Here is a 16,359-nt window from a genome sequence, read left to right as displayed (position 1 = left end):
TTAGTCGCAGAACATCAGTTCCTTCTACCCTTTCTATGTTTGGTGTAAGGTTAAGGTTTGTAGTACTGAAGATGAGGATTTATTTACATTAGCTATAGCGCAACGGTGCTCCTTTAATCCATTTTTATATTTAACAGTTTTACATATCACTCCTGCACAACAGATAATGTTGGGGCGATTTACATAGAATTACAGAACAGTACACAATAAAAAGGAAACAATCTGAGATGTTCATTAACACAATAAAGTGGTGAATTTTTAAGGTTTTCGCAAGAGTGAGCAGAGAGGGTCAAGGTGTTATATCCCGAGGCAGATAGTCTCAAACTTGCATAACTGGTTAAAACGGTTGTTGAACAAAGGTGATTTTCCAATCTTTTAGTTGTTAACGTGTCAGCTTCGGAGTCTTCTTTCAGTGTCTTTTCTTTGATGGTATCCAGAAGAAACCTTTAGTTGTAACTTTCTTTTATGCAGTGTGTGCTTCCTCTCTAGAATTACATGATGCTGTAGATGAATTTTATTCTGTCATGCCGAGGCAATTTGTCTTTCTGATAACATTTCAGATGAGGATGCTTAAGCGGTCTTTCTACATTATTTCTGATGCTGTGTGCACAGATATGGCTTTGCTCTGGGTTAATGAAATGCAAAATTAGAGACTTCACTTAAAGGTATAATACTTTCCTCGCCACACTTAGATTTTTGGAAATTGTTTAAACGTAGAATGCTGGATGTCCTTCAGTTTTTCAAAATAATCCTTCTTATGGCACTGACATTCAGTTGCTTAGTGCTAAATCTTGCTTTCTTCGTCCATAATTTCAATCACCTATAGTATTAAAATTAAATAGTTAATACATGTGCATTTCCAAAAATATAATTTACAAGCCAAATCAATGCAGAATTTTGAAAATGCTGAGCTGTTTTTCAGACAGAGCAGAGTGTAGAATGGTAGCATGAGAGTACTTGGATGTAGGAGTGAGTATTTGTAGAATTTTCAACATTTTATTAAGCTCACAAAGGATACATGTACCCTATAAAGTTGCAACATAGAATCCCAAAGGCAGATATGAAAGTCATATGTACTGGCACCAAACAAATATTAAAAAAATATATACTATTATTTATTTGTAATGCAGATTTCTGGGAAGGGAATGACTCCTCCACGGACAACAGGCGTGTTCCCCTGCCCTGAGTTACCACCTACTTGTATCTGGTTTCCTGACTTTTGAGTTTTGGCCTCTGCCTCAAGCAAATCTATTGTGAGCTGCGAGGACTATGCCTAGACATATCCCTCAACTATGGTCCAGAGTGTGAATCAAGGGCAATGAAATTAAGGCGGACTTTCATGTGTCCATTTTATTCCACTTGATTATCAGTTGTTAGGTTTTCCTGCACCTGGATTTACTGGGTGCAGAAAACCAGGACACAATCTTTTTCCAGACAGAAAAATTAGACTGAAAAGACGCATAAGACTCTGGGTGCAGCAGAAGCAGCCAAGACTTATGCTGTTTTTTTCACTAACTGGGGGAAACACACAATTCTTCCCTCTGTTGGTGTTCACAGTTGTTGTCGGCCTGTGATTCGGCGTTGAGTGCAGAGCGCATCGATTAGAGCCGAGGGGCCGAGCCGAAGAGGAGTTGACGAGCAAGCAGAGCGGAACCTGGGACGACTGCCAGGGTTTGTTTTGTGACCGGTTCCCGCTTCACCCGCGTCCTGTTACACGGGCGCTTTAAGTTCTACGGATCTGCTTTGGGAGCAGGAACGGACGCTGCTGGCACCGCGGTGCTAAGGCGCTTGTGGTGCTGCTCGTTCGGCGGCTGCTGCAAGGCACAGAGGAGCCTTGGCTTGCCACCTGATTTATGTCAAAAATGTGTTTATTCATTTTTTTTTTCCACAGGCAAAAATTACATCATCACTTGGTCCCACGCAGGGGATCAGAAAGCCTCAACAGAATTATAACAGGTGGACAAAGTGCATTGATCAATATAAACCAGCTCCTCCTCTTATTAGATAAGCCAAATGAAAGATACAGCTTCTAAGTGCCCCGGAGCTGAGACAAAGAGATAAAAAAAGAAGATCATGCAACTTTGCTAAGCCAGCAGATAGGTCTAAAGAAAACTTAACGGCCTTCTGTAACAGTGATTTCTCCAGGTTGCTCCACCGAGGTGTTGTGTGTGGAATAGCCAAAAACCGTGGACAAACTCATCCTAACATGGGATAAGTAATTATGAATCTAACAAGGAACAAAAAAAAACCCACAAAAACAATTAACTCCCCACCCCACCCCACCCCACCCGTGGTGGCGGTGTGTTCATACTAACGAGAGGTTGGTCGACACTGGGATTGTGATCAAAACTGGAAGAGATGGCGGGATCGATCTGATGGTGGAGGGACACACCGCAGACGGACGGCCCTGGGAGAGGAAGGAGACAAGGGGGCCACATTTAAATTCGAACTTCTTATAATTATCCCTGCAAATATCAGCCATACGTTCTGGTCTAAGCAGTCTCCAAAGACGCGAGTGCCATAGGGAAATAGCTGGAGCATCCCTTCTCTTCCAGGCGGCTGCCAGGGTGACCTTAGCTGCCCCACACGCACCACTTTTAAAGTATAGGACTCAAATTCGGGCGACGACAGGTGGACTTCTTTTCCATCACCATTAACTCCAATCCATTTCAATACAGCTTTCGCCCCGGCCCAACATGAGGGACCCTTTGATGCCTGGAGAAGGGGAGGCTGCTTAGCTCTGATACATTTGTTCCACAATTTTGATCCCCTTACTTTTGATCAATCTCAAAGGGACTTTGAATTGAAGAACCCAGAAAGATATCAGTATATCCAATTGAAACCCTGGGCCCTCACACCTCAGGGAGGCTGCTACTTGACCTCTCACAAAATTTGAGGCCTTTCTCACCAAGACTGCTAACATGAAAGGGGTGATCTCATTTATCTATAGCTTCCTCCTTAAAACAGTGCTTTTCCCATGCCCCCGGTATATGTCTATGTGGGAAGACTTAATTCACTGTTTTATTTCCGATGAGGAATGGACGCATCTATGGTCCGACATCGCACGCTTCAATCATTCCTCAGAACCTAGGGAACTGCCGCCTGATTTTACGTATAGACAAAGCATTGAGCAGAGTAGAGCTCAGCAGAGGAGTGGAGGGAAGTGCCTACATCTGCCGTCTGTAGGTGGACTGGCTCTGGATCCCGCTCTTGCTCTTGAACAATTGCCAGCATTCTCCCTTGCACTCTTGACAGCGATGAATAGCAACGAAGAAGCACTGAACAATGAGTGGTGAATGACAAGTGGCAAGAGGTGTGTGGCATGTGGCGAGTAGTTAAGGTTGATCGGTCCGTAAGTCGCTGAGCCATTGGAGTTTGTAACAAGTCTGTAATACAAAATCTGAGAAATTATACAAAGCGGAAAGTGACAATAGACTTTGACCCTGTTGAAGCACACCTCGACCCCTGAATTACTCTGCATACCTAGACTACAGCCCTACACGGAGCCCGGATATTAATCAATTGATTAATTAATTAGTTAATTAAATAAGTAACCAGCAGCACCGGCAGATTCTGTACTGACGTGTGCTTCGAGGGTGTTTTCCCTTGGAGGTCTTTGGAGGTGTTTTTGTCCAATCAAAGCACCATTTGGTCTTGTCACTGGCCCGTTTGATTCTCTAAAAGAAGCAAGACTTCTTCACCTTAGAGGGTGAATTATGAGGTAAGGAAAGGAGCGGTCACCTTTCCCTCCTATCGAAAGGAAAAGAAAAATACAACAAACAGTAATATTAGATAAGTTTAAAATAAAACAGGCAGGTGACATACAGTCCTTTAAATCATCTAAGGTCCATACATTTGGGAAACTGGGAAAGTCACCATCAAAGTTTGATTTTATGAAAGACCCAACTGGTGCTATGCTAACATTGCTAACTAACCCATGTGTTCTTCAAACTCCAATTAAACCACTGAGTAGAACAAATATTATATCCCCTAAGCAAGGAGTAAGTGAACGTGGCCACCCTGAGTCTGAAGCTGAAGTCGAACAAATGTCAAATTCAACTAAGGACCAAGTCAACCATTGGGGTCAAATAACGGACCTAGAGATGTTAACTATTCCACTTACTGGTCATTCACAACAAGAGGACCCAAAATGCACAAATCTAACAATGGGAGATACTCAGCACTTACTACAAACTAGACAGCCAATGCCAATAGAAGTGCAAGTAAAAATCAGAAAAGCTAACGGTATAGGGGAACCATCTAATTTGGGCCAAATAAATCAACCAGAGCAAGAAGCTCCAAATGAACTAAATGGTGGGGTGAAAATCATAAGGGAAGCCAATACCCCACTGAAATCGGATCTTACTCTGCCTAAAATACATTCAGTTAAAAATAGGACCAGCCGAAATGTAATCAAAATAACGGATCTCAAATTAATAAGGACGAATACAACAGCAACCCAGAAACTCTGCAGCGTTGGAGTACTCTGTATCAAAAAGACGTTTTGAATAGTAGTCCACAATTCATTAATTCTTGTGACGAGGGCATGATTTTCAAGGACCACAAAAAGAGAAGTATAAGGACCTATCATTCATAAATGGGCAACACCATACATAACCCAGGTACTCAGGTACCAGGAAGTGGGAACGTGGGAACAATTTGGGACTAATTCTTCAAAACCTCGCAATTACTCTGGAAGCTTTAACATATCAGTCCAATAAAAAGGAGGTCCAAACAGATCTCGAGCGCTATGGCATCCTCTGTTACCGGAATTGAGCAGAAGATAACAACGCAAAATAATCTAATAGTAGGGGCACAATCCCAGCCAATATCTACGTATGCAGAGTGTAGTTGTGCCCCACTAATTAACAAACTAGCTACCATTCCGGATATTTAAAAAACAATAATTGACGATGTAAAAGTGAATTTTCCTAATGAGGGAATTCAAACCATCAAGACCGACTGCCCCTCTGAAGGTACAATAAAATGTAAAGACAATACTGTTGTTGTTAAAGAAAAAATAGATGATAAAACAAAAGATCAAGAAGTGATAAACCTATGCTCGACACAATCAACAATGACAGACGCAGCCCCGGACGTTCATCTATCAAAAAGACAGAGGAAAAAACAACGGAAAGCAAGAAATAAGCTTCTAAAAGTATAAAAAATACAAATGCATCAGATATAATGAGATTGAGCACTGGAGACAACCAAAACCAAATATCATATTGTGAAGGTGAGGGTAAACAAATGTCTCCAACAAAACCCTTCTACCCTCTATTTAATAAGGATCTATCGGAGGTACAAGCAGTTATGAAAAATAAATGCCTAAACAATCAAGCTGAGAGTATAAAGATGATAGAGAATGGGAAAATTCAGTCCTTTGAAATGCTGTAAGTGGAGGAAAGTAATAAACAGGTGGAAAATAAGCCATCACAATTGGAAACAAATAGAGCAAAGAGGGAGAGTATCAGAGGGGATGAAACGAATAGAGATTTGTTAAGTGGTGCAGGTAAGCTGACTAGTAGGCTTACATAAGGGTCCAAGGGGCCACTACTTACTGGTGCTAGCTAAAAAATAACAGGCCCAAGGGTGGTGGGGTGCGAGTGGCACCAGTGACCGGAGTTGGCTAGAAGCATTGACAACATTGGTATTGATTAAATACAGGATTCCAGGTCACAGGAGGCACTGCTGAATACAGCTGGATAGTAGCAGTAGGGGCCTCTAGGAAGAAGGACTTGTGAAAGCATAACAGGATATACTGGTTTCTTTAATACCGATAATTGTTTACACATCATACACATCAATGCCACAACGTGCATTGATATATGACATTACTAAATTACAATATTCTTATATTAATTTGATGTGACTGTTCGCCTTAATATGCCTGCAAAGTTATATGACTATTAGGGCCCAGACCATTTTATTTAGTGATGTCCATCTGCACACTTTCCTGCATCTTGTAGTAAATTGAATATTGACAAACAGAAGTGTTATTTCCAGAAACAGTGAATTCTGCAGCTGTTCTGTGTATCTTCTATCTGCACCTCACGGACTCCTCACATTCCTCTTGAGAGAAGATCCTGCCTCCTACTCATTAGGGTTGTTTTAGTAACTGTTTCTATCACGTGTTCATGTTTCATTGACTTGTATTAGGAGAAAAGTGTATAAAAATACATGGGGAGCATTAGCATTATATACTAATACTATACTAATACTATACTAAAGGAGGAGGAGCCGAGACGGGAAAGACGTGGACCGTCTCGGCTCCCGGCCAGCGCGCGGCTCCGGCCTGGAGCCCAGCGTCCTTGGGAGGCCCCCCGCGGCGTACACGCTTCATAATTGTGGCGGAGGGTGTGGGGCACTTGCAGGGCTACCCAGATCGCTGCTGGTGCCGGTGGAGCGGCGATTGCTGAGTGCTCCTGATCCCCGCCGAGGACCCAACATGGCGGCCGCCCGTTGCCAGCTCGGGCTGTAGAGCAGCGGGGAGGAGGAGCGGAGACCGGGGGCGAGTCGGACGGGGGGCGCTGGGCACCCGAGCCGTGTGTGGGGCTCCTGCCGCGACCCCCGCTGCCACATCGTTGCTGGTGTCTGTGGAGCGGCGCTGGCTGGCTGCTATCGGTCCCTGTCGGGGACCCAACATGGCGGACGCCCGCTACCAGCCCGGGCTGAAGAACGGCAGGGAGGAGAGCGGAGACCGGGGGCGAGTCGGACAGGCGCTGATCAACTGAGCGGTATGTAGGGCTCCCACTGCGGCCCCCGCTGCCACCCGCTGTCGCCCGCCGAGACTCTTGACCCCCCCCTTCCTGACCACGCTGTTTAGCCGGTGCCTGACTTTAAAATGGCGCCCTGGGGGACACGCTTTCTCTGACCGGCAGACACAGGCTTCGGGAACACGAACACGAACGCAGAGGATAGTGCCCTGGTGGACTCTGGAGGACTTTTCTCGTTGGACCAGACCCTCCCTCCATACCCTGCATCCTACCCACCCTTCATCTATGCTGTGAATGCTGCTGTTTGTTCGGACAGTTTTCGCTGGACTCTAGCCCTTCCCTCCGGACCCTAGCATCCCACCCACCCCTCCTCTGTGCTGGTACTAGTGTAGTGTTTGCAGTGGTCCTTTGTACTCTCTACCACCCCTATATATTACCCTTAGAGTGTTTCCAGTCACATCCCTCCTGTCAGGATAGAAGACAACGCTAACGACTAGTATCCTATGTGATTATTAGATTGTATCCATGTGTATCCCCTCCCTGTGTTTAGAACTATAGCTTTAACGACTGTGGAACTGTTGGAACATAGCCAGGTGTTCCCCTTCCCCCGTGTGAAGAGATAACCCTACTCACTAGAGCAAAAAGAAATGTGTTCCTGAAATGTGTAACGTAACTGATTCTATGTAAAGTGCCTTGTAAAGGGGCAGCTGACATTCCAGGAGCCTAGTCCCGACAGCTCGACGACTTCGGAGGGTTGGAAGAGGTCCCCCGCTACACGGCGGAGGAGGGCACTGGACATCGAATGCTGTCTTATGTAAAGCGCACTGATAACCTAATCGGTTCAAGATCCTGAAATGTGCAACGTAACTGATTCTATGTAAACTGCTGTGATAACATGTAACGGAACTAGTGCTATGTAAAGCGCTCTGATAACCTAATCGGTTCAAGTTCGCGCTATAGAAAACTCTAAAAATAAATAAAATAAATAAATACTCCAACTTGCTTTAGGGTGGATGCTCTCGTCCATTGCAAAGACAATTGTCACTTGTTAGTTTGCTTGGCCTTTTGCTATTTTTGCATTAAATGTATGATAGATTTGTTGGCCTCCCGTTGTGTTGTGTTTTATTTTACATATCATAAGAGATGACGAGGAAAATGACAGTCCAGTATACACATTCTTAATATAAATCAACTCACAGTATACTGTTTTGGAGGTTCAGTCCCACAGACATTATCTCTAACTGAACACCCTCGGAAGCATGTGCTTTTCAAACCAGTTTCCCTCTGAAGCGGCGTCCTCGCTTTTGGATAAGTCAGTATGTCGTGAATTTTAGGAGGGTTACCGTAACTAGTGCACTATGTTAGAGAGTGCTCACCTGTGGTAGTAAGATGTTAATAGGCACCTTATCACATATGCACGGTGCAGGGCTTTGAGTTACAGAGCTCCTCATGCTGTGGAGAAGATTAGGTCACATTTACCCATTTTCCCATATTTGGTCCTGATGTAATGCCAACAGATTGCTCAATGACTACACACAGCATGAAAAATGTTGACCTGAAGTATAGACCCCAGCTTACCAGCAGGTCCATAGGTGATCAACACTTTCACACAGTGATAGGGGCCATTAGTTCCTCAATTTCTCTGTCACTGTTTTTAATCTCAACATGGACCAGGAAGATCACATTAACAATATTGTGGCAACTGGTCGATAGTTGATCTTATATTTATATTTCACCAATCTCACATCTTATGACACAACATCCTCTGTCCTACTATGCTCATCCGGCGTACTTAATAAAAGATCTCCGACATAGGGCCCTCTGGTGGTGCCCGCCAGGCATTGTAGCGCCGGCCTGGTGAGGAGTATAGCCCAATGATGAAGCATGTCACCTTCAGGTGAGTGAGCGCAACTTGCCTTAAAAGCACATGGTTCCTAGGGTGTCTGCGTTCAGTTACAGATAATGTCTCTGGGACTAAACCTCCGGAACAGTATACTGTGATTTGATTGGGTTTTATTTTAACAAATGTACATAGTAAATATTGGTGCTTGCTTGTTTCACAAAAATGATCGGATACCTGCCTCCGAGCGCACTTCTTACAGACGAGTATGGGGTTATCATGTTGCTGCTACAAGCTCCTTACCTGTGTGAGTTATCAGGATCGTTGCAGGGAGAAGACCGAACCCAGCCACACATGGAGATCAATCACAAATACTGAAGATTAACAGAGCTTCCAAGCTGGTGGCCATTACTTAATTGACCCTGAAAATAAAACACACGTTTTTAGTATTCTGGTGACTCATGACCATAAAAAACAAGGGTTATAAATTCAATATTGTGTCAAATACTTAAAAAATGGAACTGGATATGCTGAATCGGATGTTGCCCCAGGTCATGTGTGACACCTTTCACCACTATTGCTTATGGGACTTGTAGTTTTGTTTTTCTCATTAAAAGGATGGGTTCTAAAGTCCCAGTGATCTAAGCGATGTTAGTTAAAATCAGAAGCCTGAGTGAGGGTGAAGCATGACACTGCTCTGCTTAGCAGTGAGATGAATGACAGTTCCCCAGCCCTTCCATTCTTTGACAGACAGAGGCTCGTCAGCCGTTCATATTTTTTTGCAATGGGAAAGAAACTTTTATTGCAGCTTGTGCCAACTGAAGAGATAAAACACCTGGGCATATTTAATTGACTAATGACAAACATGAACAATCAGGAACATGAGTTTCTGGAAAACTATCAAGCACCCAATCATAATCAGACGCCCTTCCCACCCAGGAATTCTTGAGGCTTTGGAGAGGATGAATTGCACGTCGTATAAGAGGAACACTACATGACTCAAAGCTCACTTCTCAGGGATGTACTGAACTGCCAGCCTCATGGCACACTTAGCCAGCTCTTCACCTCCTCCTCCTCAAACTGTTGACCAGCTATCAGGGCAAATGAGCCTGCAGCAAAGCATCGCTGGCTTGGTTCCACTCCAGACCAGGCAAGGTGGTCAACTCCATACTCCTCCAAGTCAGCAAGCACTCTGGTCGAGCCAGTCCTAACCCCACATGAATGTTCCCCATCACAACTATTTTAATGGTACTAAGTTATGTTTCTGCTAAATGTATGAGTCAAAAAGTGAAAGATTTTACTAGGAAATGCTGAAAGAGAAATCATGAAGTTTTTCAATATTTCTGAGTCTGCCACAGTACACAGGAGCATTATTTCTCTACAGCAGCAAATCATGTATGTGCCCTGTAGAAAGCATATTTGAATGAAACATGGAATGCATTGCAGCCAACAATCTATGCAACATCATAGCAGAGTGCAAGATAACTTGTGTTATTATTCCAGCAGAACGAAATGCCATTCCTAATGTGTACGTCATTTTAAAGACAAACCCAGGAAAATGTACGGTCACTGTTGTTCTTCTGCCAGTTAAAAGACTATCACCATTAATGTGCCAGGAAATAGAATACTATGAGAAATCCTACTCTATGGCAGGGTGCTGCCTGCCACTATATTGCAGGTTACTTCCAACATAATCTGATTTATACATACATACTCCAGGGTGCTGCCAGCTATAGGGTCTGCACACAGCAGTCTTGAGCCACTCAAGTACTCCGGCGGCCCTAACACTAAATATTTGGGACAAGGTACTGAGGCATAGAGAGCTGATCATATTCCCTCCCCATACACTCTGTTCCAGTTACCGCGCGCACAATCATCTTTGCTCTCGCCCCAGGAAGCTCCAGGAAGCATTGGACACCGGACGCCTGAAGCCGACGTATTGGATCTGATGGAGCAAGGTAAAGAACAAAATTTTGTTCAAACTTGTGAAGTTAATCTCCCATAATGATAATTAAAACTAATAAACTTGTGGTGAAATTCTTAATTAACTTAGTTTAAGAAAGCATACATCATTACATTTGGGGAAAAACTAATGTGCTTTTATGTTGCAAACACAAAGAAAAATAATAAACTAACCTTGTCTATTGTCTTTGTCAGTATTAAATGCGGCAGTTAAATTAATGAAATAAAAAGAAATTCCCTTGAACAGGACTAAATAAACTGAGCTAGAAGGTCAAAAACAATGACAAGATTGACGTATGTAAAAATAATTTTTTACAATTTATTGAAAATACAAATGTTAAAAAAGTGGACAATTAGGGAACTACTTGACAAAAATTATTAAAAAAGAACAATAAAAATAATAGACATTCAATATTGACCAGCAAAATTGAGACATGGAGACAGAGAACAGTAAGACATTGAACTCGTACAATACTAGGTGTATATTCAAACTCTATTTCTGACACCTATGTTATGCACACCACAGTACAGTACTTTATATATCCTTTTTAAAATCGCATGTCTAAAATCGGGCTGCAGGTAAGAAACTCCTGGTACTAGAGCATTTAAACGTGGGCTGTAGTCATTCCAATATGGTTGAGCCTTGTAATACGTTCGCAAAGGACTGCCTACATCTCTGGTTACGTGGAGTGACTACACGTAACCAGAGAAGAAGGCAGTCCTTTGTGACCTATCAATGAAACAGGTCTTCACATCGCAAGGACATGACGTAAGCGCCCCTGGTTTTTTAATTATTTGACTCCACATAACCAGAGAAGCAAGTAGTCATTTGCGCTCGAATAGTGAAACACGAGTTCACGTCGCAAAGACATGACATAGGCGCCCCTGGTTTTTTAACAAGGCTCAACCATATTGGAATGACTACAGCCCACGTTTAAATGCTCTAGCACCAGGAGTATCTTACCTGCAGCCCAATTTAGACATGCGATTTTAAAAAGCATATATAAAGTCAGCATCTCTACTTACATGCATTTTAGTATGGAAAACAATGGAAATCTGACGGCCTCTAAAAGCGGATTTTAAGGGAGATTATATTGACCCCTGTACTACGACAGATATCAAACTTAGTCTTGATAAAGGTGGATAAAACTGTGGAAAACCACCAAAACGCGTCGACGCACCATTTAGTATAATTCACAACTCGGATACCTCTGTTGATACACTGTACTGTGGTGTGCATAACATAGGTGACAGAAATAGAGTTTGAATATACACCTAGTATTGTACGAGTTCAATGTCTTACTGTTCTCTGTCTCCATGTCTCAATCTTGCTGGTCAATATTGAATGTCTATTATTTTTATTGTTCTTTTTTAATAATTTGTGTCAAGTAGTTCCCTAATTGTCCACTTTTTTAACATTTGTATTATCAATAAATTGTAAAAAATTATTCTTACATACGTCAATCTTGTCATTGTTTTTGACCTTCTAGCTCAGTTTATTTAGTCCTGTTCAAGGGAATTTCTTTTTATTTCATCGGTTGGTTAACCCTACTTCCCTTGATTCTTGTTAAGGGGTACCTCTCATATTTACCTCCGCAGTTAAATTAATGGCATGTGCTTATTTTATGTGCTTATGCTATGTCTTTTCGTGATAAAAGCTCATGGAGTTCCTGCCATTCGAAAAGGAGAAGTAAATATAATGCTGCCTATATGTGCTTTGCTAGGTAATATAATTAACAGGATTAATTAGTAAAGGGGGAGGGTAACAGAATGGGTCTCAATTCTCTAATTAATTGATGTCTTGTGTTTGTTTAATAATAGTTTCCAAAGTGAGGCCTAAAAGTCGGTTCAGAGAACATGGCTGACAGAGCTGCTAACGCGAAACCGTGTCCAGAGTAAACTCTCTACGCATGCGCAGCTGTGAAGATTTTTGCTGCATTCCTATTGTAAAATGGAAAACAGTCGCGTTGAACGTGCTCTTAGAAAAGATGACTCAAGGACAGGAACTTTGTAATGACTGCCAAGGTTAGAAGGAACCTGATGTTCATGGCTCAGGAAAAAATGTATCTTTCTTGAGGAAGCGAAGAAGAAATAGGGAAGTGAAAGACAATAGGGCTTATATGAAGCCTGGATTTGGTCAAGAGTCGAATGACTTATTAATTTTTATCGTGGACTGACACAGGACAGCCAATGAAAAGGTTGAATTCACTGAAAAGAATGTAAAATGTAGAACGTTTAGCTAGAGAGAAAGGTATAAAGTCTGACACTATGAGCAAGGAAAAAACTTGTACTTTCTGATTCCTGAGTGTCGTGTTATGCTGATGGACCTTTGGCGCATGTAAGGACAGCAGACTTTAATTGATTCTTTCCTTTAGGTGAAGTGAGAGTTTTCACTAGAGTGAGCAGAGAGGGTCAAGGTGTTATATCCCGAGGCAGATAGTCTCAAACTTGCGTAACTGGTTAAAACGGTTATTGAACAAAGGTGATTTTCCAATCTTTTAGCTGTCAGCTTCGGAGTCTTCTTTCAGCGTCTTTTCTTTGATGGTATCCAGAAGAAACCTTTAGTTGCAACTTTCTTTTATGCAGTGTGTGCTTCCTCTCTAGAATTACATGATGCTTTAGATGAACGTTATTCTGTCATGCTGAGGCAATTTGTCTTTCTGATAATATTTCAGATGAGGATGCTGAAGCGGTCTTTCTACATTATTTCTGATGCTGTGTGCACAGATATGGATTTGCTCTGGGTTAATGAAATGCAAAATTAGAGACTTCACTTAAAGGTATAGTACTTTCCTCGCCTCACTTAGATTTTCGGAAATTGTTTAAACGTAGAATGCTGGATGTCCTTCAGTTTTTCAAAATAATCCTGCTTATGGCACGGACATTCAGTTGCTTAGTGCTAAATTTTGCTTTCTTCGTCCGTGATTTCAATCACCTATGGTATTAAAATTGAATAGTTAATACATGTGCATTTGCAAAAATATAATTTACAAGCCAAATCAATACAGAATTTTGAAAATGCTGAGCTGTTTTTCAGACAGAGCAGAGTGTAGAATGGTAGCATGAGAGTACTTGGATGTAGGAGTGAGGATTTGTAGAATTTTCAACATTTTATTAAGCTCACAAAGGATACATGTACCCTATAAAGTTGCAACATAGAATCCCAAAGGCAGATATGAAAGTCATATGGACTGGCACTACACCAATATTAAAAATATATATACTATTAATTAATTTGTAATGCAGATTTCTGGGAAGGGAATGACTCCTCCACGGACAACAGGCGTGTTCCCCTACCCTGAGTTACCACCTATTTGTATCTGGTTTCCTGACTTTTGGGTTTTGGCCTCTGCCTCAAGCACATCTATTATGTGCTGCGAGGACTATGCCTAGACCTATCCCTCAACTATGGTCCAGAGTGTGAATCAAGGGCAATGAAATTAAGGCGGACTTTCATGTGTTCATTTTATTCCACTTGATTATCAGTTGTTAGGTTTTTCTGCATCTAGATTTACTGGGTGCAGAAAACCAGGACACAATCTTTTTCCAGACAGAAAAATTAGACTGAAAAGACGCATAAGACTCTGGGTGCAGCAGAAGGAGTCAAGACTTATGCTGTTTTTTTTTCACTAACTGGGGGAAACACACTATTCTTCCCTCTGTTGGTTTTCACAGTCGTTGTCGGCCTGTGATTCGGCGTTGAGTGCAGAGCGTATCGATTAGAGCCGAGGAGTCGAGCCGAAGAGGAGCTGACGAGCAAGCGGAGCGGAACCTGGGACGACTGCCAGGGTTTGTTTTGTGACCGGTTCCCGCTTCACCCGCGTCCTGTTATACGGTGCTTTAAGTTTTACGGATCTGCTTTGGGGGCAGGAACGGACGCTGCCGGCACCGGGGTGCTAAGGCGCTGGTGGTGCTGCTCGCGCGGCGGCTGCTGCTGCTGCTGCAAGGCACAGAGGAGCCTTGGCCTGCCACCTGATTTATGTCAAAAAATGTGTTCATTAATTTTTTTTTTTCCACAGACAAAAATTACATCATCACTTGGTCCCACGCAAGGGATCAGAAAGCCTCAACAGAATTATAACAGGTGGACAAAGTGCATTGATCAATATAAACCAGCTCCTCCTCTTATAAGATAAGCCAAATGAAAGATACAGCTTCTAAGTGCCCCAGAGCTGAGACAGAGAGATAAAAAAGAAAAAAAAGAAGATCAAGCAACTTTGCTAAGCCAGCAGATAGGTCTAAAGAAAACTTAACGGCCTTCTTTAACGGTAATGTCTCCAGGTTGCTCCACCGAGATGTTGTATGCGGAATAGCCAAAAACCGTGGACAAACTCATCCTAACATGGGATAAGTAATTATGAATCTAACAAGGAACAAAAAAAAAACCACAAAAAAAATCCACCCCTCACCCCACCCGTGGTGGCGGTGTGTTCATACTAACGAGAGTTTGGTCGACACTGGGATTGTGATCAAAACTGGAAGAGATGGCGGGCTCTGATGCTGGAGGGACACACCGCAGATGGACGGCCCTGGGAGAGGAAGGAGACAAGGGGGCCCCATTTAAATTCAAAATTCTTATCATTATTCCTGAAAATATCAGCCAGACGTTGTATGGCTAAGCAGTCTCCAAAGACGGGAGGGCCATAGGGAAATAGCTGGACCCTCCCTTCTCTTCCAGGCGGCTGCCAGGGTGACCTTAGCTGCCCCACACGCACCACTTTTAAAGTATGGGACTCAATTTCGGGCGACGACAGGTGGACTTCTTTTCCATCACCATTAACTCCAATCCATTTCAATCCAGCTTTCGCCCCGGCCCAACATGAGGGACCCTTTGCTGCCTGGAGAAGGGGAGGCTGCTTAGCTCTAATACATTTGTTCCACAATTTTGATCCATCTCAAAGGGACTTTGAATTGAAGAACACAGAAAGATATCAGTATATTCAATTGAAACCCTGGGCCCTCACACCTCAGGGAGGCTGCTACTCGACCTCTCACAAACTTTGAGGCCTTTCTCACCAATACTGCTAACATGAAAGGGGTGATCTCATTTATCTATAGCTTCCTCCTTAAAACAGTGCTTTCCCCACGCCCCGGTATATGTCTATGTGGGAAGACTTAATTCACCATTTTATTCCTGATGAGGAATGGACGCATCTATGGTCCCACATCGCACGCTTCAATCATTCCTCAGAACTCAGGGAACTGCCGCCTGATTTTACGTAAACACAAAGCATTGAGCAGAGCAGAGCTGAGCAGAGGAGTGGAGGGAAGTGCCTACATATGCCGTTGGTAGTGGGACTGGCTCTGGATCCCGCTCTTGCTCCTGAACGATTGCCAGCATTCTCCCTTGTACTCTTGACAGTGATGAATAGCAACGAACAAGCACTGAACAGTGAGTGGTGAGTGACAAGTGGCAAGAGGTGTGTGGCATGTGGCGAGTAGTTAAGGTTGATGGGTCCGTATGTCGCTGAGCCATTGGAGTCTGTAACAAGTCTGTAATACAAAATCTGAGAAATTATGCAAAGGGGAAAGTGACAATAGATTTTGACCCTGTTGAAGCACACCTCGACCCCTAAATGACTCTGCATGCCTAGACTACAGCCCTACCCGCAGACGGGATATTAATCAATTGATTAATTAATCAGTTAATTAAATAAGTAACCAGCAGCACCAGTGGATTCTGTACTGAGGTGTGCTTCGGGGGTGTTTTCCCTTGGAGGTGTTTGGAGGTGTTTTTGTCCAATCAAAGCACCATTTGGTCTTGTCACTGGCCTGTTTGATTCTCTGAAAGAAGCAAGACTTCTTCTCCTTAGAGGGTGTTTTATGAGGTAAGGAAAGGAG

The 16,359-nt window shown here is 43.0% G+C and overlaps 1 long non-coding RNA gene across 1 annotated transcript in view; it reads right to left on the bottom strand.

Moving 5' to 3' along the window:
- Positions 1-117: 117 nt before the first annotated feature.
- Positions 118-16,359, bottom strand: part of LOC147737039 (uncharacterized) — a 163,871-nt gene continuing 147,629 nt past the window's right edge. Inside the window, exons 4-5 of the long non-coding RNA XR_015309281.1 lie at positions 8,860-8,978; positions 118-820 (exon numbers count right to left, since the gene is read on the bottom strand). This is a non-coding gene — a long non-coding RNA (uncharacterized LOC147737039). The remainder of the gene's footprint in view (positions 821-8,859; positions 8,979-16,359) is intronic.

Source organism: Lissotriton vulgaris, chromosome 1_1, assembly GCF_964263255.1.
Source record: "Lissotriton vulgaris chromosome 1_1, aLisVul1.2, whole genome shotgun sequence".
Lineage (NCBI taxonomy): Eukaryota > Metazoa > Chordata > Amphibia > Caudata > Salamandridae > Lissotriton > Lissotriton vulgaris.
The sequence above is the reverse complement of the archived record's forward strand: the minus strand, read 5'-3'. Positions and strand labels throughout refer to the sequence as shown.